This window comes from Pinus tabuliformis, chromosome 6 (assembly GCF_031772625.1).
Source record: "Pinus tabuliformis cultivar Carrire ecotype Pingquan chromosome 6, CPIR1, whole genome shotgun sequence".
In the NCBI taxonomy this organism is placed as follows: Eukaryota; Viridiplantae; Streptophyta; class Pinopsida; order Pinales; family Pinaceae; genus Pinus; species Pinus tabuliformis.
In genome coordinates, this window is record NC_142292.1 from 1,712,334,377 (window position 1) to 1,712,361,228 (window position 26,852).

The 26,852-nt window shown below is 39.8% G+C and overlaps 1 long non-coding RNA gene across 1 annotated transcript in view; it reads right to left on the bottom strand.

Moving 5' to 3' along the window:
* Nucleotides 1–5,209: 5,209 nt before the first annotated feature.
* LOC149265595 (uncharacterized) overlaps nt 5,210–26,852 on the bottom strand; it is a 181,520-nt gene continuing 159,877 nt past the window's right edge. Inside the window, exon 4 of the long non-coding RNA XR_016254535.1 lies at nt 5,210–5,330. This is a non-coding gene — a long non-coding RNA (uncharacterized LOC149265595). The remainder of the gene's footprint in view (nt 5,331–26,852) is intronic.

The window sequence follows — 26,852 nt, forward strand, 5'->3', positions numbered from 1 at the left end:
CATATTCCCTAAGTTTAGACTTAGGAAACATTAAAAATGATCAATTATTTTAATTAAGTCGTCTCTAGGTGGAATTTCCATAAATGATTTCTGGGTTTTGGAAAATACATGTATTCTAGCCTCTCCACCAAATTTCGTGGCTAGAACACATCCGATGCTTACAAAAACTAACAGAAAGCAATCTTTACATCCATTTGATGTAACCTCAAATCCATAACAGAAGCAACAGAAATAATAATTCTAATAGAAGTGTACCTGGCAACTGGAGCAAATATCTCTTCATAGTCCTCTCCCTCTTTCTAGGAGAGCCCTCTTGCCACGAATCTCACTGTGTACTTCTCCTTGTTGCCATCTACTATATGGTCGATCTTGTAGATCCACTTGGAAGTCACCACTAACTTCCCCTTAGGTCTCGGCATAATTTCCTCCATCATGGCATCCTTCAAAATTGTCGACCTATTGCCTCTAGACTAGAAGCTCTTTCTGTCTTTTGACATGGTCCTAGATGTCAGCACAATTTCTCCCTCTTGAACACAAATCACTTTAGCTGAGTTTATGCTCGATTCTAGGAGATTCCTCTTGTCACAAATTTTGCTCTATTCTTCCCATGCTTCCATATGTTGCCAAAATCATTGCCTTGGCAACCTTCACGATGTATTTGCAAACCTCATTAGGAGGCCATGGAAGAAACGATTATAACCAGACAAAAGATGCAAAGAGAAGAGGCTGAATAAAATAATAATAATCAAGGAAGAAAGATATGAAGTACTTATATTTTGATCTGAGGACTGTAGGGAATTGTCAACTCCCTGTTGACCCTTGCCTTCTTGCGGAAAACATTTAAATCCATCTGCAAATTCATCAAGCTAGAAATGCTCATCCTCATCCTCATCATCGGCTACTAATGCATGTAGCTTTCCATTCCTTCCTCGCATGAATTGTGTGAGCTTAGGGTTTCTTCATCCTCGAGTTATCAAACCGTACCAAAGGCTCAACTACAAGCTAAGACATCTTCATACTAACAGGAATATGAATCAAGTACAAACTCCACTAGCATTCGACGCTTAGATCCCATTCTAGGGTTTCACAAACACTTAGGACCAAGATAACAACCCTCGCAGCTTTGCTCAACAACTTTACTGGCAAAACCTTGATCAATACTAGCGTGATATTTTGTCATAGATCAGCAGACCCTCAGTTATGACTTCAAAAACATAATCTGTTATTGCTCTTATATCACCAGTACTAGCAATATATTACAGGCTTGAACTTTTCAACAAGACAATTGGTAGCAGTAATAGACCCTAATGAGTGTAGACTATGGCTCAACAATACATAGAAGCTTCAGCCAAACACAACCTCATTGAGTCATACAATGCTACAATATTAGTGTTAATTCTACATAGTGTTCTATGTTGTTATAATCACTTTAAACAATTTCTTCCAATTTCAATCACTGCAATTACAAGTAAGCAAAATTATAGATAGAACAATAAACAATAAATACACAATAGAAGATAGCCAAGCACGATGAGAAACAGAGATTGGGTCAAAGACCAGGGAAAAACCCCACAAGGGGGAGAACTCCTTGATCAATTCTGCTTCTTCTATTAGTCAATCAATGTGCAACATGAGATACATAGTCCAAATAGTACATCCAACAACCAATCAAAGTCAAGCCTTTGATTTCTAAATTAAACAATCCAATGAGAGAGAAATTCAAAACTGGTCAAAGGTACCAGTCTGCAATTTTCGGCTCTGTGGAGGTGCAATCAACAGCAGTCAATGGTCTGCCCTAACCAGTCAAAGACAACGGTCAAACTGCTCAAAAAAATGGTCAACCCAACAATGAATTCGGCCTTCCTTACTCAGTCAAAACAGCAGCAAAAATATTAGTCAAAGGAGAGAGAATCTCAGGTCAGAGCTGCAGTCAAACCCTATTCAACCCTGCAGTCAACCTTGGTCAAAGTGCCCCGAAAATCTTGGTCAAAGTCTCCCTCAATTCGGCCCCCAAAACAGAAATAAATCTGGTCAAATCAAGTCAAACAGAGTCAACACAGTACCAAAACAGAAAAACTCAACGCAGATCAGAATCTTCTCCATCCTTCGCATGTGTGAATGTCTCCTACAATTCCAAAGATGTACAAACTTGTTTGTGAAGTGATGTGATGTCCAAATGAGGAGTTAACTAAGGTCTACTTATAGTTGATTTAGGAGGGGTAAATTTCCCTTGAGGCCAACCTGACCTTTATAGGTCGACTTGGTCAAAGTGCCAAAAATCAAATTTTCTCCATCAATTTTATAGATAAAATTCAGACCATAGCTGCCAATTTTAACACATCGAGACATGATTCCAACAACTTCTCAATTCACCCTCCAACTACACAAGCATAGTATTGCAGCCATGCATCCTCAGCTAAATACTGTTTTTTCCTTAGTTCTATCATTGACTCGACTTTAGATCAGCCTGAATTGTGCCAAAGAAAGTGTCCTCAGAAATGCCCTTAAAAGGGTGTCAAAGGTATGCCTTAGGAAGGGCCTAAGTTTCTACAGAATGCTTTAGAATGGGTCTGAAAAGTAGTCTCTGAAAAGAATGAGATAGGCCTCAAATAAACTCGGCCTCAGATCTGTCATTAACCATCACTTATCCAAGAGAGAGAAACAATTAGGTTCTTGAAGCTTGCCTTTTGATCAATGAATGAATGTTGTAGTTGTACCTCCAAAAATCCTAAACAAAAGTGGCCGAGATTAGGTCTTAGAAGACTGCCTCAGATTGGCCTCCGAAACTTGCTTCAGGTCTGCCCTAAATAGGGTCGAAATCTGTCACAGGAGGCCTCAGAAGAATACCGGATCTGCTTCAGACTTAGACAGGTTGCACCAAATATTCACCACAGAAATGCCTTAGAGAAAGGCCGAACTTCAGATTTAGACAAGGGCTGACTTGAGGCTCAGAAATGACCTAAATTAGGCCTCAGAAGGACCTAGATGAAAACCTTCCACAGGGAAATAGTTAAGCTATTGAATAACCTCTTCAAGACAGACTTTTTTCAAAATTTGGCTTTCTTCAAGTCCCTTTAATGGCTGCTCTTTCACCTAGGCTCTAATACCATCTTCATTTTTCATAAGAGAAATTGATCTTCTAATCTGATAATTATTTTCCAATGATTTGTTAATCAAGTTAGCTTATGTCGCATATATCATTAAGCAATTATACATAGAAAATGTCAACAGTAATGCAATAATGACAGTAGGATCATAAAGAGACAGCCAAGCACAAAAGAGACACAAATTTACCCTGGGAAAACCCAAACTCAGGAAAAAACCCAGCAACCTTTTCTTAGGAGAAATTGTTCAACTCAGCAAAAGTACACTTGGATATTCTCAAGTCAAATTTGATCAACCCAGAACAACAATGGAGCATAAGTCAAACCAGTTAAACAGGCCGAAATTTGGCCTACTGCAACTGCCCAGAAAAACTCAGTCAACTGCCAGGAAACACGGTCAAACTTCCCAGGCAGAGCCTGGTCAGACTTGCCCAGAAACTCGGTCAAACTGCCCAGATAGATCTCGGTCAACACCAGTCAAACTTCAGAAGACTTCTCTCTATCTCACATGTGTGAACAAAAGATCAAATGATGTTGTGATCCGAATTGTGTCCAAGAGATGGAGGCCGAGTTTGTATTTATAGTGGTCTTGTGGTGCACAAGGGGCACGTCTCCTTGTGCTGGGCCGAGTTGAGCAGATTTAATTCTAATTCAAAATTTTAATTTTCCATCTTTTAATTTGGACCGACTTGTAGCTGGGGAATACCTCCCACAGCTACCCGAAAATCAACAGACTCAACTTCATTTCAGGGACAGATTCATTGGCAAGCTTCGCTTTTGGGAGATTCTCGCTACCTAGTGCGCTCTGCTTTCTCTGGAGATTCTCACTACCTTTTCTCTGAACTAAATTAGTATTACTACAGCATGCATCAGTATTACTAGTGGCCTACATAATTTTGCTATGGATGGTCAACAGCCCTATATTTGATAGAATGTTGCTCACATTTTTCATTGCATGCATGCAGTTGTGAGGGAAATTGATGTTAGCACTCTGCTACATACAGGCATGTCTGCACCTTGAATTTATGGAAAACATCTAGTATGGCCTTCCATTTATGCCATTTATGATGATCTCAAAAGCAAAAGCTGATGTGGAACCAAGACTAGGACCAAAAACAGGCGTTGGCTAATTCTAATTCACATTTCAGTACTTCATCTCCCAGGTCTTCTATATGGATAGTGAAATGATGACAGCATAGGCAGCACTCAATTTCCTGTAATTTTCAGTATTGCCAGCATACACCATCATCATGAGCCATAGTCTAAAATGTCATAGGGTAAAATATTTATTTGGCATACATTATGGACATAATAACCATGGTGGGGTCCATGCCAGTCACATGCATGCCTCATTAGGAAAAGTAATATCTACTTTGTTCAGAAGTGTATATCATCTAGGCACACCAATTGTGACTTTATGTATGATATGAATGGTGTCATGAATGAGCTATATTTCAATGTTTAGTGGATAGTTACGACCACATAGTATTGACCTTTGGAGGAGGATCTCCACTGGGAAGTTGAGTTAGCCATATACTTATAGCTTTCCATATCGGAAGAAGGGCTGTCCACTAAACAGTCAATCCATGACTTGAGCATTGCATTCCCATAATTAATTGAATAGCCAGATATTGCTTGCTAGCCACCATAGCCGGCTCTCTTTTCTTTGATCTTGCATTTCAGCCTTCAACTGTCGAGCAAATTAGTAAATTGTGAAGTCACCGTTGAAAAGAAGAAATTCACCCCAAAAAAATCGCATGAAGAAATAGAAAAAAGAATTGAACGAACTTTCCCTTTAGTGGAAATCTACCTTTACTAAGAAAAATGACAAAAGATTTCAAACTATCAGATCCACAAGCCACTTAAACTGGTCTGTGCGCAAAATATTCTGATAATGTCTTTAAATTAAGTGGGCTACAAATCTAGCAAGAAACCATATAGAGCTACAGAAGGATTTCCAAATTACCAAATCTATGCAACTATAAATTGAAGCATGCCGATTGAATAAAACCATAAATAAAATTTAAAAGCAAACAATTCTCCATGTATGCCAATTCAATAAAGCCATTGGCCATACGTAGATAAAATTTAAAAGAAGACAATTCTCATGTATAGCAATTTCTAATCTGTAGGTCAAAGTTATTAAGCACCAGAGAATCGGAACCTATTCTTGCTGCAAGAGCATCAATTTTCTCAGCATATTCCTTAGCTTGTGATGTTGATATACTGCATAAGGAAATATTTCCATAAGTTATCAGTCCTGATCTACATTAGAAATACAGAATTACTTGAAAGACTTGTCAATATACAGAATGACTCATTCATTGTATTACTTCCAATAAGAAAATATGTAATCCATGGAACAAGAAAAGGCATTGTTTCAAAGTAAAGGAAAGCTTGAGGTTAGAGAATAAAATTTAATACAACTAGAAAATCCTTAATAAAATCAAAAGATCTAGGCAATATGTATTAACTTTCCCCCTTCAATGCGGGCATCAATTTAGATTCTACTAGTGTTGCAAACATCCAGATTTTATAGTGATAAAATCACGAAATTACGATTTTTTGGCCTAGCCGATGTTTGCCGATTTTTACCGATACTTTCCCAATTTCATGATATTTTGATTTTCTGGACCCTTGCTGATTTTATCTTGATGCCGATGTTTGCAACATTGGATTCTACAATACTAATGTAAGACTATTCTGCTATTTTTATTCAGCACCATTTAAAAATACAACAGAGAACAGATTATGTCAAACATTAAGGAAAGTTTTCAACAATTTCCATAGGAGAAAACCAAATTGTAGTTATTGCCACATTCATTTAAAACTTTTAGATTGACATTCATTTAAAACTTTTAGATTCACTAAACAAATCATATTCTGCAACATATATAAATCTTCCAACAGCAAAACAAGTTATGTAAATTAATTAACATGAGCATCATGCAATTATTAGTTTTGGGTTGCTCTCTTCGGGAAGATGGTCCATGAGTGTTGGGAGGAATTCCTTGTAGAATGGGTGTGCCACATCGCTTTCCCTTATTGTAATACTTGTCTCATGGGTTTCATAAGCAAGGAATTTTATTTTACTTTTAATGATGGCTCCCATTGTGAGCCTTTAGGAATTGTCATCTAGTCATAAAAGTCAATTTGGGTCAATGTCATGTATAAAGGACCCTTCTTGGGGCATGTTACATTTTGTATGAGTCACTAAATAAGTGTGAAAGCCCTCCACGACAAGCACAAGACCTCTCCTTCAAGTTGGCTTTAAAAAGGAATAATGTAAACTCTCCAACGGACATGTCAGCTCACATATACTCATGTGGGCTCATTATGATGGGAAACAACTATTTTTAGGCTAGTTCGGCATCATTTCAAGCAATGAATTTCGGTGATGATTTTGGTGAAGGTCTGAAATATAAAGAGTTGTGAAGTTTGTTAAGAAAGCCTATTATCAAGCGAAGAAAGAAGAGTATCAACCGAACTCCATTTCAAGTCTCTTTTTGGGTTGATTTCCTCTACACATGTGAGGAAGTAAGAGTTCAGTTGGAGCAGAAGGAACCGAGAAAGAATATAGTCCTCTTAAGCAGCCGAGTTGGAAGTAGGGCAAGATAAAGAAGAAGTCAAGGGAAGCTAGAAGAAGTCACCATGCAAAGAAGGCCTAATTCAAGGAGGCCGAAACTAGTGAAGCTCTGAAGCAACCAAAGTTGAAGAGAAGCCGAGAAGAAGGAAGAAGCAGAAGGTTGACTATCATTGACTCAAGAAAGAAGGACTTCATCAAGGAAGCTTTGTGTCTTGGTCTTGGAGTGGGAAACAAGTCAAGGTTCTTGGTCTTGGTATTCGTCAATTGGAATCTCTATAAGAAGAAGAATTTGCTCGGGTTTTCCTCCCAAAGAGTGAGAGGTTTTGGCCTTGGATGATAGCCTATATTTTGTGTCTCTTGTCTCTTTATGGTTTATGCATCGGTAATTGTTTGATGAAGAAGAACACTAATAACCTAAGTAAAAGAAGATCCTAATCTAAAGAAGTAAAAAGCACTCACAAGCAGTTACTAATAGAAGAGAAATCACTTAATTGCTATGCCCTAGATTTCTCAACAAATAATTCCCTACTATCCACAACAAAATGGAATTGTCGAAAGGAAGAATAAAACTATTATGGAAGTTGCTAAAGCCATGCTTCATGATCAACAGTTGCCAATGTTTCTATGGGGAGAATCTTTAAAGACAATTGTTTATGCCCAAAATAGATGTCCACGCCGAATCTTGGATTACAAGACTCCTGAAGAAGTCTTCACAGGTGAGAAGCCCAATGTTGAACATTTGAGAATTTTTGGTTGTCTTGTTTATGTTCATGTGCCCAAGGAGAAAAGAACAAAGTTGGAGCCTTCTGGGAAGAAGGGAACTTTTGTTGGCTACAATGAAAATTCAAAGGCTTTTGGAATCTATGTACCAGGGCAATGATCTATTGAAACTTTCAAGGATGTCATTTTTTATTAGGATGTTGCTTTCTGGAAGTCTAAAGGATCACTCTTAGACTCTGATGATGAGATGTAGGTGGCTCATAAGAATGTGGAATCGAAATCTAAAGAACCTGAACCTATGGAACGAGATCCTCCGGAAGAGTTTGATGATCCACATGAATTTGTTGATTCACCTAGAGTCACTATACCTGAGAATAGAAAGAGACCAGCTTGGCTTGCAAGAAGTTGAAGGACATACAACACCTCATGGAAGCTTCAGAGAAAGCAAGAGGCCAAACAAGTACTCAAGTTATGTAGCATTGATGACTAAGAACATTGAGTTTGAGCCATCCACCTATGAAGAAGCAGTGAAACATCAAATTTGGAAAGATGCTATGATTGAAGAATACCAATCCATATTGAAGAATGATGTATGGGAAAACGTGCCCAAACCTAAAGGAAAATTTGTTGTGTCTTCCAAGTGGATCTACAAAATCAAACATGTAGCTGATGGAAGCATTGAGAAGTACAAGGCAAGATTTGTGGCCCATGGATTCTCCCAAAAAACTTAAATAGGGAGAACATTATGAAAACACATTTGCTCATGTTCCCAAGTATTCTTCTAGTAGATCTATTATTGTTAAATTTGGCAACTAGGGCCAAACTCCACCTTGGACAACTCATATCATGCATCTGATACTTTATTGGATTCTTCTTTCTGAGAGGTGTAGGATTGATCTAAAGATCATCTCATTCTTTAATGTACAAATGGAATTATGAATTTATTTCTTTTAAGGACAAATTGTCAAGGTCGGCCAGCAAACTAATGTAGGCTCAGAAGCCCAAAAGTCGTGTCTTTTCATCCTCAATGTTGCATTTAAATAGAAGGAGCATCTACCTCATTTGGACACTCATTCATCACTCACATATCTCTCTCTCTCCTCATCTAATTGGGTGTACGGATTTGTGGGCAGTCTCTCTCCTCCACACGTGCGAAGGGCAGTCTGTGATTTTCTATTTTATGCGTTGACCGAATTGCAAAAGGGTTGACCAGCTTTGACCGGGTAGTAGTTGACCTTGTTTGACTGCGATTTTTCTTAGAGAAATTCTATTTTAGTGGGCCACATTTCTCGACACAAAAATCGAGGCATTCTAAGTTGTTTGACTAGAGTTGAAAGTAGAGAAATTGACCGCATGCTTGACTCTGAGTTGACCAAGTTTGACTGATATTTTCAGGACTGTTTTGAGCTGACTCAGACTATCCTTGGAGGTCGAATTGACTGGGTTTGACCGAGCTAATTTTGTTGAAGAATCAAGGCAATGATGTATATTAGGATTCTTCTTGACTTGATAACAATTTGTGAAGCACTTTTACAGTTATCTTAGCTTGATCTTCTTCTTACTATTAGAGTGTGTGTTTCATCAAACTGTTACCAAAAACATAAAGACAAGAACACAAATGTTGGCTCTCTGCCAGGGCCAAAACCTCTCTCTCTTAGAGAGGAAAACCCTTTTGTAAGTTTCTCTTATTGAAGCTTCTTATTGATCAATGACAAACCTTACACCTTGACTAGAATGTCCTCCAAGCAAAAGTCAAGTCCTTCCTCTATTCTGCACTTTGTTCCGGCACATAGACTTCCTCCTTCCGGCACTTTGCTCCCTAGCGCTTCGTCCTAATTCTCTGTTGCTTGCCTAGAGATAGACCTTCCTTGAGTGAGCCTTCTAGAAGAGATTTTCTTCTTCTATCCTTTACTCAAGTAGACTTCTTTTTTTGTTGACCAAACGAGATCCTTCTTGAAGTATGACTGTAATACTGTTCTACCGCCCTAGTTTTTCCCACATGTGGAGGGTACCCTTAGAGAATTAGGGTCCTTTCACCTTCGCTAGAGAGAGACTTCTTCGCTTGACTTGGGAGGCCTAGTATGCCTAATATCTCACCCAAACAATGATGATTCTTGGATTGTTCTCTAGTTGCTGTTATACCGCAAGTTTACCCTCCTTTCCTTCGCACATGTGACTGTTTCTAGCCCTAGAAACAATCCTATATCTTTGCTTTACCTTCTCCCTTCTTCGCTGCACTTTGGAGACCCTTTAGACATGTTTTCCCTTCACTTCTTCTCGGCTTTTATCCTCGCTAATTTCAGAGATGCTTGTTGGACATTGAGAGGGAGTGGACAGCCTCTATATATAGAGGATTGTCCCTCCTTTAGGCCGACATGCTATATTTAGGCCGACTTGACTGTTTCTTCATTATTTTCATCGTTTAGCTTCTTTTGGAGGACGTTGTTGCATGGAGAGGACTTGCACTTGACTTGGAGGTATTCCTTTGACCTTATCTAGTTTCTATACATTGTGTAACATGCCCTCTAAGGGTCTTACCTAAATACATTGACTTTTGATTTCCTAGAAGCACTTAAACGTGTGCTTGACCTACTTCAATGAGCAAGAAACTCATTGGCAAATATCATATAAATAATCTCTTTTCTTGAATAAATACAAATATCAAAGATACATTTATGAAAACCGAACCTAGTTACACTTTCCTCAACACTCTACCTTAACTAGGGAGGTATTCATAAATCATTACAAGGTGTTTGGCTATTTTTCAACCTTGAAGAATCCACATAAGAGAAACCGGATTTGCAATCCATCTGTTATAGCATCATATCGATCAACATTGTCATCATGCAAGGCCTTGACTAACAGCTCCATCTCTCCATGAGACCATGAGCTACAATGTTGGCGAGACCAATGATTTATAGACACCTTCATCATTGTCTCTCAAGGTACATACCCACCCGAGTGTTCACTGAGTATGACCTTCTAGGACTATTCTTATCTTGGGTTCCCAGCCCTCAAAAAATATCAATCCTCTTTCCTACTCTTGTCTTGGATGCCCTACACATCCTTAAAGAGTACCAGATGCCAGATGATTACCCAATCCTCCCATTCTTTCTTCCCAAGTGAAGATAAGAATGTTGTGTCTATCTCTTCCTCTTGATTGAGAAAGACATGCCCAAGTATCCTCTGACAAGGTACTTGTCCAAGTTCCTTTGTAATTTGGAACTTGTTATAACTCCCTCTTAGGTAGGGACTTGTCCATTCATCAACGACTTCTTCTTCGTGGGTCATCCAGCTGCTTGATCTCCTTCCATGAAGTCTTTGTTCGAACTTCTTCATGGTAGGGAACCATCCATCGATCACTTTCCTTCCTTCTTTGTCATGTCATTGCTCCCTTCGTGGAAAGTGGCCTTCTTGTCATATATCAAGTTCTCTTGTCATCTGGTTATTTCTTGTCATCTTGTCTATGCTTCGGACTCCTCTTCACAAGGATGCTTCTTTGTACTTGTTTGTTCCCATGCTTTGATCTAGTATCTCTTCATGACTTCATCCTGATATTGCTTCAACATTAAATGGTACTTTTTTTGGCTGGCTTCTTCATCATGACATCTTCGTAGAGCAGAATTAGTTATCTACACCTTTCATATCTCCAAGGCCTTCACAGATGTCAAGGGTCCTTTGATCTTTTTCTTCCTTTGTCAGAGTTGTCATGCCTTCTTTCGAGAGATGTCTTCAAAGTATCTTGTCAGATAATGATTCTCGGTGATCATTGTGTTCTTCACATGCTTGATCTCTTTCTTCGCGTGCTTCTTCTTGGATAGATTGGTCAACCACCTTATGCTCCCTGTGAGAGCACTTCTTCATTGCTTGCTTCTAGGACTAGTCAGCATTCCTTCTTCACTTGCTTCTTAGTGAACAATCTTATACTCCTTATGTGAGTATTTATTTTGTTGACCTTCATTGCATTGTAGTACATGCCTTCGAGCATGTTATTGGTGAAAGAGATTCTTTCCTACTTGATCATGTCATAAAACTATTCCCATGACTCAATAATATACAAATGATAACATGACTAAACTTTGATGCTTACATACCTCATCTTAATTCTCCTTTGATCATCTTAGCTTCATTTGGTTGTCCTTGGTGTGGCCCTTCTTGCTCCATCTCAGCTCGCCTACATATCATCTTTTTCTTGAATCCCATGAATGGGATTCCCAATGAGACCCCTGCTTTTGTTTATGAATCTTCTTTTGAAGATTCCATCACAGGATCTTGAAAACCCTTACTCTACAAATGTTTCTTTCCTTTTGACAATGGAGATCTTCTAAGATTCTTAATCATGATCAATTTTCTTTCATTATGGATGAGGTCCTATTCTTGGTATTCTCCTTCTACATGAATATATTGAGCTATATCTACCATGCTCCTATATTCTAGAAGATATTTCTAACCATGGATTTTGTTTTATTATAAATGTTCCTTCTACATGAGTATTTTGAACTCTATGTACATCATGCTTCTAGATTCTAGAAGATGTTTCTAGCCATGCAATTTTATTCTATTCCTACATGCTTCTATCCTACTCAAAACCTTGAAAGAAGACCTTAAGTAAAGAAGTAGACTTAGTCATAGTAGAGATCCGGAGGATCTTCCTTCTTTTGCTTCTTGTCTTCTTCTTTCATTTCTTGAGTCACATGAGCTTCTTCCCTTTTTCTTTTGTTGTTTTTGTCCTTCTTTAGTTTAGGACAATTCCTCTTGTAGTGTCCATTTTCTTGGCATCCATAGCATTGGATTTTGGACATATCTTTGTTGTTTGTTCTTCGTGGACCAAATTTCTCAAATTTTCCCTTTCTCTTGGCCATGGTAGCAAATGCTTGCTCCTTTGATGCCGCGTCTTCCTTTGCTTTAAGTCTTGTTTCCTCTATCTTGCATAGAGACCACATTTCACTTAGTGGGGTGGCTTTCTTCTTGGCAAATATGCTTGATGTGAAGTCGCCCCAATCCTCAAGTACAGCATTGAGTACTACGGTTGTCATTTCTTTGTCAGACATGACTTCCCCTAGCTCTTGATGTTGATCCCTCATCTCAGAGATCTTCATGAAATAGGAGCTATTCCTTCCTTTGATATTTTCATCTTATACAATTCATTTCGTAGAGATATCACTTCTCCGGCTATGGTTACTGAGAATAGTTCTACTAGTTTGTCATAGATTTCTTTTGATATCTCCAACTTGGAGTCATAAGGAATGAGAGAGTCTTTGATGAATTCTATTAGAATCCTTTGAGCTCTTCTCTCATCCTTATTATACTTGGCTAAGGCTTGAGTTTGTTCCTTGGCAGGAATAGTAGCATTCCCTTTCATGTGTTCTAGGAATTCATTCTCCTTGAGAAGTAAATTAGTCCTCTTCTTCCATGCAAGAAAGTTATTGGTACCTTCCAATTTATTGCTTTCCTTGCAAAAAGATATTGATGTATATTCAGAAGGAGACATATACCTACTTGATAGATTTTGAGATGTAGTAGACTTGCTTTTTCCTTGAAGACTTGATGGCTTGCCTTCCTTAGATCTTGATGTTCTTCAAATTGCTTTCTCCAAGTGGACTTGACTTGATGATGAGAGTTTCTTGATGACTTGTAGCTTGATGTAGGTCCTTCTTTGATTTGCTCTTCTTGTAGGTGCCTTTATGTAAGGCTCTTCTTGTTTTGTAGTCTTCCTTGATGAAAGATAGATGGTAGACCTTCTTGAAGTTATTGAGACTTATTGGCTAGATGCTTCAACTGTTGTAGATGTCCTTCCTTGATGAGTGTTATTGAGTTGCCCTTTCCTTGATGTGTCACCTTAGCTCTGATACCATGTTGAAGAATCAAGGGCAATGATGTATATTAGGATTCTTCTTGACTTGATAACAATTTGTGAAGCACTTTTACAATTATCTTAGCTTGATCTTCTTCTTATTATTAGTGTGTGTGTTTCATCAAACTGCTACCAAAAACATAAAGACAAGAACACAAATGTTGGCTCTCTGCCAGGGCCAAAACCTCTCTCTCTTAGAGAGGAAAACCCTTTGGTAAGTTTCTCTTATTGAAGCTTCTTATTGATCAATGCCAAACCCTAGACCCTTGACTAGGATGTCCTCCAAGCACAAGTCAAGTCCTTCCTCTATTCTGCACTTTGTTCCCGGCACATAGACTTCCTCCTTCTGGCACTTTGCTCCCCAGCACTTCGTCCTCCTTCTCTGTTGCTTGTCTAGAGATAGACCTTCCTTGAGTGAGCCTTCTAGAAGAGATGTTCTTCTTCTATCCTTTACTCAAGTAGACTTCTTTTGTTGACCAAACGTGATCCTTCTTGAAGTATGACTGTAATATTGTTCTGCTGCCCTAGTTTTTCCCACATGTGGAGGGTACCCTCAGAGAATTAGGGTCCTTTCACCTTCGCTAGAGAGAGAGACTTCTTCGCTTGACTTGGGAGGCCTAGTAGGCCTAATATCTCACCCAAACAATGATGATTCTTGGACTGTTCTCTAGCTGCTGTTATACCGCAGGTTTACCCTCCCTCTCTTCGCATGTGTGACTGTTTCTAGCCCTAGAAACAGTCCTATATCTTTGCTTTACCTTCTCCCTTCTTCGTTTCACTTTGGAGACCCTTTAGACTTGTTTTCCCTCCACTTCTTCTCGGCTTTTATCCTCTCTGATTTCAGAGATGCTTGTTGGACGTTGAGAGGGAGTTGACAGCTTCTATATATAGAGGATTGTCCCTCCTTTGGGCTGACATGCTATCTTTAGGCCGACTTCACTGTTTCTTCATTATTTTCATCGTTTAGCTTCTTTTGGAGGACGTTGTTGCATGGAGAGGACTTGCACTTGGCTTGGAGGTATTCCTTTGACCTTATACAATTTTTATACAGTGTAACATTCCCTCTAAGGGAATTACTTAAATACATTGACTCTTTACTTCCTAGAAGCACTTAAATATGTGCTTGACCTACTTCAATGAGCAAGAAACACATTGATAAATATCATAAAAATAATTTCTCTTTTCTTGAATAAAGACCGAACCTAGTTACACTTTCTTCAATAGATTTGGAGGAAGAGTTCTGCTAAGTTCACTAGCGTTGACTTTCTGGTTTGGGCATCCTGTTGACTGCAATTTGACTGGACAGATTTGACTGTGATTGAGCAAGTGAATTTTGTATATTGTACTCTCTCTCTCTGCTGAACTTTTGAAGAATAATAAGAAGAATTGATCAAAGAGGTTCCCCACATTGGTGTTTGTCCCTGGCATGCGCCACATATTGTGTCCTCTTGTCTTGGCTGGTCTTCTGCCTTTTTTTTATGTTCTTTCTGCCTTTACTGTCATGTTAATGTGATTCCTAAATTGGAAATTGATATTGGGCTAATAAGAAAAATTGAAGTAAATTGCTCTCAAGCATAGAACATACCATTGTTATCTAATATTTTCAATTATTGCTCTTGCTTTCTATTACAATTTGGAAATTGCATCAAATGGATGTTAAGGTTGTTTTTCTTAATGGAGTCATTGAAGAAGAAGTATATATTAAGTAGCCTCAAGGCTTTGAGATTCATGATAGAGAGACACATATTTGTAAATTGAAAAAGCCTTGTGTGGGCTTAAGCAGACTCCTCGTGCATGGTACTCCCATATTAATAGTTATTTGTTGAGTCTTGGTTTCAAAATGAGAGATGCAGATCCAGTATGTACTTCAAAGTTGTTGAAGGTGAGCCCTTGATTTTGCTTCTATATGTAGATGATTTATTTCTGACAAGGGCAGACAAATCTCATTGTTCTGTGTAAGAGGGAGTTGATTTCTAAATTTGAGATGAAGGATCTTGTTCTTATGCATTACTATCTGGGATTGGAAATATGGCAAAAGCCTAGTCAAATCTTTGTTGGGCAAAGAAAGTACATCACAAGATCCTTCAAAAAATTGGCATGAAGAAATGCAAGTCCATGGACACTCCCATGGCGACAATTTTGAAGAAGCTATGGTATTGTGATTCTGATCTGATTGATCCCTTTATGTATTGCAAATTGATTGGCTCATTAAACTATCTAGTGAACACCAGACCTAATATCTACTATGATGTGAACACGTTGAGCCAATTCTTGGTTGAGCCTCAACATTTGCATTGAGTTGCAACAAAACATATATTGAGATATCCATGTGGCACCATTTATTATGGTTTGAGCTATGATTCAACTGAAAAATGGCATTTGCATGATTTTACTGATGTTGAGTGGGTTGGATGCATTGATGATAGAAAGAGCACTTCTGGTTTCTATTTAGCTTGGACTCTGCTATGATTTCATGGTAAAGTAAGAAGCAAACTTCTGTTGCTCTTAGTACGGTTAAAGTTGAGTATATAGTTGCTTGTTCAGAGGTTTCGTAAGTTGTTTGTTGGTTTGTTTGATCAGGTGTTGGAATCGACCATTGTATATTGTGATAATCAAAGTTGTGTAAAGCTTTCTGAGAACCCAGTTTTTCATGACAGGTCGAAGCACATTGAGATCAAGTATCATTACATCCAGAATATTGTCCAAAGAGGAGTTGTGAGGCTCGAATATGTACCTACTGATGAGCAAGTTGTTGATGTTTTGATGAAACCATTGTCCCAGATGAAGTTTGCTTATTTCAGAGAACAACTTGGAGTTGTTGAGAATCCCTCTCTTGGAGAGAGGGAGCATTGATTGTATAACATCATGTGATTGACAATATTCCTTGGGATTAGCTGAGAGACCAAGGTTTATGGCTAGGAAGATTGTCCTGGTTACTCCCTTGGGTCATTGAGATTTATTGAGAAACCAATGTCGTTGGGGAGTTTGGTTTTGAGGCTTGCACTAATTGCTTAAGTCATTGTGTTTCACTGAGAGACAAGTAAGTTTGGTTGGGGACACTAAAATTGAGTTCTCTTTTTTGAGTCATTGAGTTTGACTGAGAAACCAAGTGGACTTGGTCAGGAAGATTGATTTTGTGTACTTTCTTAGGTCATTGTGTTTGACTAAGAAATCATTTCATATGGTTGGAGAGGTTGGCCTCATTGATTGATCCCAATAGTCAGTTGGGTGTTGATCTTGATGCTGTTAGGTTTTAGCTTATAGGATGGGTTTGATGCTATGTATCTTTCCTTATGATGAGACTTGTACATCTCTCCCTTGGGTTATTACTGAGATACCAATGGATTGATAGAGGAGATTGATCCTGAGAGAGAGAGAGAGAGAGAATGAAAAGTACCTAGGGGTGTTGGAAATTGGTAGCTTCGATCAGTATTTGCATTGGCAAAACAAAGAAGAAATTATGTATTATTTTATATTGACCAAGTCGACCTCATTTGCATAAGTTGGCCTATTAAATTTGGTAACTAGGGCTAAACTTCATATGAGGCAACTAATATTTTTATTGTATTCCTCCCTTCGAGAGGAGTAGGATTGATCTAAATATCATCCCATTCTTATATGTACAAATGGAATTATGAATTTATTTTTGATTATGGACAAATTGTCAAGGTCTGCCAACCATCTAATTTGCACCCTCAAGCCCACAACGTTGCATATGAATATAAGGAGCCTCCTCATTTTGTCATCTCATCTCACACTCATTCTTCTCTCTCCTTCGTTGATTGGGTACGAATTTCAAAAGCAACTCCCCACACGTGCGAAGAAGAGAAGGGTTTTTTGTCCCTGCGTTGACCAATGTTGATCGAAGTTCCAGGAGGGTTGTTTTGACTTGCGTTGACCTATTATGACTGTGGTTTTGTGTGGGGGGTCTCTGTTTGGGTAGGCCGCATTTTTGGACACAGAAATCGAGGTTGTTTGACCACTATTTGATCAGCGTTGACTGCAAAAGGTTTGCTGCAACATTGACTTTTGTTGACCATATTTGACTAGACTTTTTCGGACTACTTTTGGGCTGATTTGACTAGCTATTGGAGGACGAGTTGGCCAAGCTTGACCGAGCCATTTTGGAGGTCAAAATCTGCCCTGTTGACCAGCGTTGACTTTCTAGTTAGGGATTTCTATTACTGTTGTTTGACTGGTCAAATTTCACTTTGATTGGGCAAGTAAAAATTGTATATTGTACTCTCTCTCTGCTGAATTTTTGAAGAATTATAAGAAGAATTGATCAAGGGTTTCCCCACATTGGGGTTTGTCCCTGGCTGGTGCCATATCTTGTGTCGTCTTGTCTTGGCTTGTCTTCTATTGTTATTGTTTATGTTCTATCTACATTTTACTATCATGTTGATGTGATTGCTAAACTGGATATTGATATTGAGCTAATAAGAAAATTGAAGTGAAATTGCTCTTAAGCATAGAACATACCATTGTTATCTAAAGTTAACATGGTATCAAAGCTAAGGTGAAGACAAAGCCCAAGCAAGAGTGAGGAGAAATCACTAAGAGGAGCAATCATTGATCAAGGACAAGATTCAATGGCCTCCACAGCCTACTTCAAGTTTGACGATAAGCTTCATGATAAGTCTGATTATCATGCACCGAAGATGTATCTTGATTTGACTTTAGAAGAGCAAAGATGTTATGGATTATGTGCAGGGAAAGATTTCGGAACCTCCTTCTAATGCACCAGCTGCTACTAAGACAAAGCTCAAGAAGGGTGAAGTCAAAGCAAAGAAGATCATCAGGGATCCTATTCATAAGCATTTAGTTGCTTACATCTCCGATTTGAACACATCAAAGGAGATATATGACAGGTTGGTTGGCATGTTCAAATCTAGCAATGCAAACTAAGTTCTCTTTCTCAAAAACAAGTTGAAGGATATAAAGAAGGGAAGAAATGAAGACATCCAATCCTACTTCATGAGGATTACTGACATCAAAAATGATCTTCTTTCGATTGGAGAAGTTATTGCGGATAGGGAGCTTACTCTCATTGCCCTTGGAGGACTCCTTCGTGAATGGAACGTGTTCAACACCACTATTCTTAACAACGACAAGATTCCAGGTTTTGAAGAATTGTTGACTAGATGTTCTCAAGAAGAAACAAGGATGATGGAACTAGATATGCCTTCAAATAGGAACAATCCTACTGCATTCTCCGCTCATGCTAAAAAGAAGAACAATGCAAGTTCAAAGAAGCAATGTCAAGGAAGGACAGTTTCAAAAATGGAAGGAAGGGAAGATGTTTCATTTGCAACAAGTTTGGCCACTATTCTAGGGAGTGTCCTAATAGAAGGAATACACCTCATGATGATGACAACCACAACAACAACAATTTCAAGGGCAACAACAATCAAAGGAATGGCAGATTCAACAACCAAGGAAAATGGAATGCTCCCGTTCCTCATCAAGGAAATGGTCACCCTCCCAAGATATCAAGAAACACCAAGTATGATGAATCTAATGTTGTTGATAAGAAGCAAAAAGAAATTTATCTTATATCTACCCTCTCCACTGCATCTCCTCCGGACACTTTGGGAAATTGGTTGATTGATAGTGGTGCCTCAAGGCACTTCACTGGGTATAAGGAACCTCTTAGCACAGATATATATTGGGCATTTGTTGACCTCATTTGGTACCATATCACTCATCAATTCGATCTGAAATAAAAAGATGTGTTCACATGTGAAGAAGAAGATTTGTCTCTATGTTGACCAACTATTTGACTTCTATTTGATCAACATTGACTTGGGATTATCTACCCCTATTCGGCCAAGCTTTTCACTGATCTTGGAGGCCGAAATTATCTATGGTTCACTGATTGTGGTTGACCTCATAATTGCTTTTGGTTTGGCTCGTTGACTGAGAGTTGACCGCAAGTCAACTTCTTTGATTTGACTGAGACTTTAATTATGGAATTGCAGGCCAGATTTCAGCCCCTTTTCACCAACTACCTCAAGCTGAAATTCGACCCTCTGTTGTAGACTTTGATGTGGACAATGTTGACTTTTCTCTCTCATTTGACTTGTTTGACTTGGCATTTTTTGAGGTCAATGATTGCAATTTTTACTAGAATATTTTGATGTACATTTTAACGAATTGAATTCTCTCTTATAAGGAAAGATTGCCGAGTTTTCCCCCTTGTGGGGTTCTGTCCCAATAAATTTTGGTGTCTCTTGTCTCATTGTTTATTGTGATCTCTATTGCTCTATTGAAGAAGTTAATGGTTGCAACTTGTCATGTGTAATTGCTTAATGATTGGAATGCTCTAAATTGTATCATTGGAAGTAGTTATTAGTTTGAAATCTTGTATTAGTCTTGATTGGACTAGAAAATCAACAAACACTACAAGTGTCCTGATCCTCTTGGGTTAAACACCTCATATGCACATGGCTCCATTGCCTGATGTGCAACTTTGCAACCCAATGAAGATACTATCTCACAAAACTCATCAAGTTGCAATCCATATGACGTTGCCTCATGCATCCCAAAGCATTCCTTGCCAAGGCACTTGAGTTGTCACAACTTACTTTGACAAGTGAACAAAAGTCCATCAATGGTATTGACAACCCTCCACTCAACATATTGTTGTGCATCGAGTTCTCTACCAATCCACCAAAGCTCCCATTCTACCATCCCAAGCTGCAATAATCCATAGCTCCTTATTTGAACATTTTGCTCCATGTCTCACAAAGCATACATGGCCAACTCACTTGGCAACATTGTCGCTTCTTGCAACAATCCCACAACTCACTCTCAAAGTTGCCACCTGTGCACAAATCTAACCCAACATCAAACTTTTGCATTGTGGAATATACCAAAAATTAGATTAATGATAGCACACAATAGTTATGACCCAAAACTTGTTTCTTACCATTCCATTAATATGAAAAAGCACAGGGCTCTCATACCAAGGATAGTGGCCCTTTACAACTTTGTACAAATGCCAAAATATCAAGTCTAGCATTTGAACAAATCTCCTAAGGCTGAGGCTTTGTCCTCTAAGCCTTTCCTGCCCAATTATCAATACCCACAACACTTAACTACATTGTTGTAGCACTGATAGGGCGTAACCAGCCCTCCTTAAATTATCAACCAACAAATTACATACCTGGGCATACTCCTTTAGCCCTCAAGCCTATTGTTCTCCCTTGTTTTCCTTCATAGTTGGCCTGCAGTCCCTTTTAGCCAACACTTTTCTCCTTCATGTAGCCTTTTACTAGTTCTTTGTCAGCTACTCTTAACCTTTAGAAGCCTAGCTTACTACTACAACAACCCTTTACCAATCACAATAGACCTGTGCCCTATTCTCCTTAGTTGCAGGTTGCTTTAATCCACCTATGGCCAACCTCCTTGTGGTTGTGGGACACCTAACTAGGCTGAAGATGCCTCTCTAGGCCCTACGGCTAACCTCCTTGTGGTTGAAACCTATTCCTCAGCCCTATGGCCAGTTCTACTTAGGTTTGTGGTCAGTTGCGGCTTGTTTTCCTTTGATGTGGCTGCTTTATGGCCTTCTTTCTCCACACGTGCAACCTCTAATCTAGTTGCAGCTAGGCTATTTAGGCCCGTAGCCTCCCCCCTGGTTGTGGCCTCCTTTAGACCTTGAAAGCCAACCCTAATCCATGGAAACTCGACCTCCTTGCTATCATCTCTTGTGACTCCTTTTGATGCTTTCGGCTAGGCCCTTTTAGCCCTCTTGCTCACCACATAAGAAGAATGATCCTTCACCTTGTATTTATACCTTTCCAAGGGGTTTGTCTCTTGGCCTTACTGGTCGACTTGAGCTGACATGACCTTTAAGCCAACTTATAATTAAATTTAAATATCAAGTGTTTTTCCTTGGGTGCAAAACCCCAACAAACAGACCCAAAATCCCCAAGGACCTTTCGAACCAAAAATACCTTCCAAGCTACCAATCTTCAACAACCATCGAGGCCAAGAAAGCGCTATGGGAAAGTTGATAGGGCTACAAAGGATGGTGTCGCAAGTTGAGTGTTGTGCTAGGCATGATCAGGTAGTTTCGAGACACGGTAGCCAAGAAGCAGTTGCAGGCAAAGTCATTGAGCAGAGTCATTAGGCAGAGGATCTGTTGCAACAAGCATGAGTCGATAGTGGTCAGCCAATCATGGTACTGTGACCCACCAAAAGAAGGTATCCCTAGGAGAATTTTTCTCCTATTCATCTTCTCCCAGCCAGCAGCCCCTAACAACCACCTTGTAGCCAATGTGATGTGCCATTTTATCTCCACCAGTTGCATCAATTGTAATATTTCATCGCCAATTTGTCAAGAGAATATGTTAAAAGGTGTGAAATCCAACCCAAAATGTATGTTTTTCATTGTGCAATCGGGTGCTTATGCTCGTTTTTCATTTCGACATTTTTGGCATGGATTATTGAGTGACTTGGAAGAAGGAAGGGCTTTAACTGTGGTTTTGTTGCCTCACCTTAAATGGGAGATTAATCCTAAATCCTAGTCTCATAGGATCTCCCCTATTGGAATATGGCTTTAGAAAGGACAGTAATTGGGAAACCCTGATTTTGGTAGCGTGATCCCATTTTCCCATTCCATATTGTTCATTCCCCTCCGCACATTACAAGCCCTATTCCACCATTCCCGTCTTTGGGTCCACAAGGCACTGGCACACCCCCTCCCCATGTCCACGTATCTGGGTCGGGCCTAGAAATGTTGCCCCAGAGGTTGATGCAGCTAAAAGAAAGTTAAAAGAATCATATTATGGCCACAAGCAAGAAACAAAAGAAAAAGAAAACCATAAAATGCAAAAGATGGTCAGGACATTAATAATAGCACGTGGCCAAAAGCCAAGCATGAACTCTATCTCATATCATTATGCCCATCACCATGGTTCCTAGGGCCATTGAGTGCCCCATCATATCAACCCACACAAATCCCAAGCCCTAGTGGGAGATGAACTACCACACATTTAAAGGGGTAATAACTGCTATACATCATTCACAACATGCTCATTTCCTAGAGCTTTGAGTAGTAATACAAAGGAAAAATCAAGAAAAGGCAAAAGGCAAATAAAGAGGGGTAAAAAAACAAAGGTTGGGGTAACTCATGTATCCACGATTGCTCCCTCCTCACACATATACACCCAATATGTGGACTTCCTCATTATTGTTATCCTTGTACCCATGGCATTTGGCTCGAAGAACCCATTTATCCCCATTCGTTTCATCATTATTCACATGCCACCTATTGGCTGAAGGATGTACCAGGGACATGTCTTTCCCCTTAGTGGCTAGGAACAACAAATAGGATCCTTTATTAGCCACTCCTACCTAGGGAGGTAACACTATTATGAGATTAAAGCCAAAAATTTGAAAGAGGAGCCCCATATGAAGTCTCAATTTTCCCTTGACTAACAAGCTTGGCTCACTTACATGCACCAATGATTAACTGTACCTAATGGTGACGATACAACACTAGACATTATGTGTGAGTGGCGGGTGGTTTTCATCATGGGTTGGGCAACTTAACTGCGGCCTAAGTCCACTAGAGGAGCATATGACACCCTATAGGTGAAGCATTGAGAGCCATGGGACTCCTATCACTTGCATACCATCATTCCATGGGCACCTTCAGCACTACAACAATTTGTCCTTTGCCCCACACTATTCATGAGATGATGCACTTAGACCCGTCTACCCCAAACCGGCTTAGCAGTGTGCACACAGTTTGGCAGTTGATCTGAGGCTCGAATGAGGTTTGTCTCACCCCCTGAGACCGCGAGGGCTAGCACTATTCTCCAAGCCCTCAGTGTTGGAGCAGATCCAAGCTATTCTACAACAAAGAGACCCATGAGACCCATTTTGTGACGCAAACACAAAACTAGGGTCCACAAGATGATTTGCATGGATATCTAGGGTCCAACCCCTAGAGGATGATTTTTGGAGCCCTCTTGACTCAATTGGGCACCAAGAGAGAGCTCAATGCATGCCTCCAAAAGGCCCACGCAATGATGACATCAACATTTCGGCCCTCTTGTGGGTTAATCTTTATGATTTTACATTGGCTATGTGGTTGGCTTGTAACCACACTTAGTCTTTCCCACCATTTTGTTGATTTAGGGTAGCATCGAATGTGCTCTAGCCACGAAATTTGGTGGAGAGGTTGGGGCACATGAGATCTCCAATACCCAAAAAGGATTTGGGCAGATTCTAAACAGTCCAAGAGATATTAAAATAATTAATATTTTTAATGAGACCCTAAGTCTAAACTTAGGAAAAATAATATATTAATGTGTATTAATATGAAACTGTGTTAGAATGGTCCAAAAGACATGGATCAAGCCAGATCTAATCTTAGCTTTTGATTAGGGACTTAATCTCGATTGTTGATTTGTCAACGAGGAAAGTATAAGAGGAGGCTTGAGGGTCACTTGGAGAATACACAGAGGGAGACTAGTTAGTTCAATTTCTGGGGCGGGGTTCGCTGAGAAATTGAACCAGTGGTCTGGAGAGCAGTCAGGAGGCAGCAAGTATGGAACAGAGACAGGAGATTAGCGGAAAGGCAGAAGAGGCAGACATAGAGCCAGAGGAAGCCACGTAGAGGCAGCAGAGACTACTTAGGGCCAGAAGGGCTTGCATCATCCACGCAAAGGCTGCAGGGGTAACTCAGAAGGCCAGAGAGGTTGCGCAGAGCCTCAGTAGGCTGACGCAAAAGGTTTCAAGCTAACGCAGAGGTCAATAGGGCCTACGCTAGGTTCAGAAGAAGTGCTGGAAATTTGTCTATCTGTGGGTAAGCCAGTTTGACACCCTATTGTACTAGAAAATTATTGAATAATAAAATCCTCCCTTGTTGCACCGGTTTTCCCACATTGGGTTTTTCCGGGGACATTAGTCCAAAATAATTGTGTCAATGTGTGTATATGTTTGTTTTTGTATTACGATGTGATATCTGCAGCAGTATTTATTTTAATGTTTGTTGAAGTAATTTCATGAATATCATATGATGAAATAAGTAGGAAAAGTAAATCAGTTGCTGCAGTGATAGAATTTTCACATGGTATCAGAGCAAGTAATCAGAGACAGAAAAGGAAAATCAGTTATGGGTCGAGACCACGATGCAGAGGCATCCACCTCAGGGGACTCGCGCAGATTTTCAGAAGATTGCACAAGAGAGAGAGATTTCAATTTCTCTATGTTGGCTTCCAGGTTGGAAGAAGAAGTGGCGTGCATGACTAGTGTTGCATCATCAGAAGTATGGTATATAGACAGTGGAGCCTCATGGCATATGACGGGAATCAGGGAGTGTTTCTCAGAATATCGAGAAGAGAAGATGAACTTTCAGATCACAATGGGGAACAAGACAAAGTGTACTGCAGTAGGAAAGGGTACCTAGTTTTTCAAACAGAATCGGGAGAGCAGTTTCGTGCCACAAATGTGGTGCATGTACCAAGATTGGGGATGAACTTACTTTTCATGTCACAACTACAAGGCAAGGACTATGACGTCTACTTCATCAAGGAAAAGGTATACGTCAGACACCCGAGCTGGAAAAAGAAAGTGCATATTTGGATCAAAAGTAATCAGTTGTATATATTACAACTAGAATCTCCAATGGCACTAATAGGCAATTTGTTGATTTGGGGTAGCATCGGATGTGCTCTAGCCAAGAAATTTGGTGGAGAGGTTGGGGCACATGAGATCTCCAATACCCAGAAAGGGTTTGGGCAGATTCTAAACAGATCAGGAGATATTAAAATAATTAATATTTTGAACGAAGTCCCTATGTCTAAACTTAGGGAAAATAAATGTTAATGTGTATTAATATGAATCTATGTTAGAATGGTCCAAAGTAATGGATCAAGCCAGATCTAATCTTAGTCGTTGATTAGGGACTTAATGTCGGCCGTTGGAATGTCAACAGAAAAAGTATAAGAGGAGGCTTGAGAGGCACTTGGAGAACACACTGAGAGAGACCAGTGAGTGCAATTTCTCGAGCGGGGTTCGCTGAGAAATTGAATCAATGGTCCGGAGAGCAGTCAGGAGGCAGTAAGTATGGAACAGAGAGACAGGAGACCAGCGCAGAAGAGGCAAACGCAAAACCAAAGGAAACCACGCAGAGGCAACAGAAACTGCGCAGAGCCAAAAGGGCCTGCGTCATCCATGCAGAGGCTGCAGAAGTGACGCAGAAGCCCGGAGAGGCTACGCAGAGCCTCAGTAGGCTAACGCAGAGGGTTTCAGGCTGTAGCAAAGGTCAGTAGGGCCTACGCTAGGTTTAGGAAAGCGTTGGAAGTTTGTCTATCTGTGAATAAGCCAGTTTGGCACCCGGTTGTACAAGAAAATTGCTGAATAATAAAATCCTCCCTTGTTGCACTGGTTTTCCCACATTGGGATTTTCTGAGGACATTAGTCCAAAATAACTGTGTCAATGTGTGCATATTTTTGTTTCTGCATTACAATGTGGTATGTACAGCAGTATTTAGTTTAATGTTTGTTCAAGTAATTTCATGAATAATTTATGATGAAATAACTAGGAAAAGTAAATCAGTTGCTGCAGTGATAGAATTTTCACATGGTATCAGAGCAAGTAATTAGAGACAGAAAGGGAAAATCAGTTATGGGTCAAGACCACGATGCAGAGGCATCCACCTTAGGGGACTCACGCAAATTTTCAGAAGATTGCACAAGAGAGAGAGATTTCGATTTCTCTATGTTGGCTTCCAGGTTGGAAGAAGAAGTGGCGTGCATGACTAGTGCTGCATCATCATAAGTATGGTATATAGACAATGGAGCCTCATGGCATATGACGGGAATCAGGGAGTGTTCTTAGAATATCGAGAAGAGAAGATCAACTTTCAGATCACCATGGGGAACAAGGCAAAATGTACTCCAGTAGGAAAGGTTACCATAGTTTTTCAGATAGAATCGGGAGAGCGGTTTCGTGCCACAAATGTGTTGCATGTGCCAGGATTGGGGATGAAGTTACCTTCCGTGTCACAACTACAAAGCAAGGGCTATGACGTCACTTCATCAAGGAAAAGGTACACGTCAAACACCCAAGCTGGAAAAGAAAGCGCAGATCGGGATCAAAAATAATCGGTTGTACAAATTACAACTAAAATCTCCAATGGCACTAATAGGCAATGGAGACAAAGACTTGAACGAACTATGGCACAGAAGGATGGGTCACTTGCACCATGGAGCTCTGAGAATTCTTAGGAGCACTGTTAACAGGAGTTCCGGACCTAAGTACGAAACGAGATGATGTATGCAGGGGATGTGCTCTAGGAAAGCATGCCAAGGCAGCATTTCCTAGGAGCAACCACAGGGCCAAGAGTGTACTATGATTGATACACTCAGATATCTGCAGACCTATGTCCATCAAAGCTCTCAGTGATGCCGAGTATTTCCTTACCTTCATTGATGACCACTCGAGGAAAACTTGGAACTATTTTTTGAAAACCAAGGATGAGGTTTTCTATCAATTCAAGGAGTTCAAGGTTCTAGTGGAGAATCTGACAAGTAAGAAAATCAAAGTCTTGCGCTCAGATAATGGTGGAGA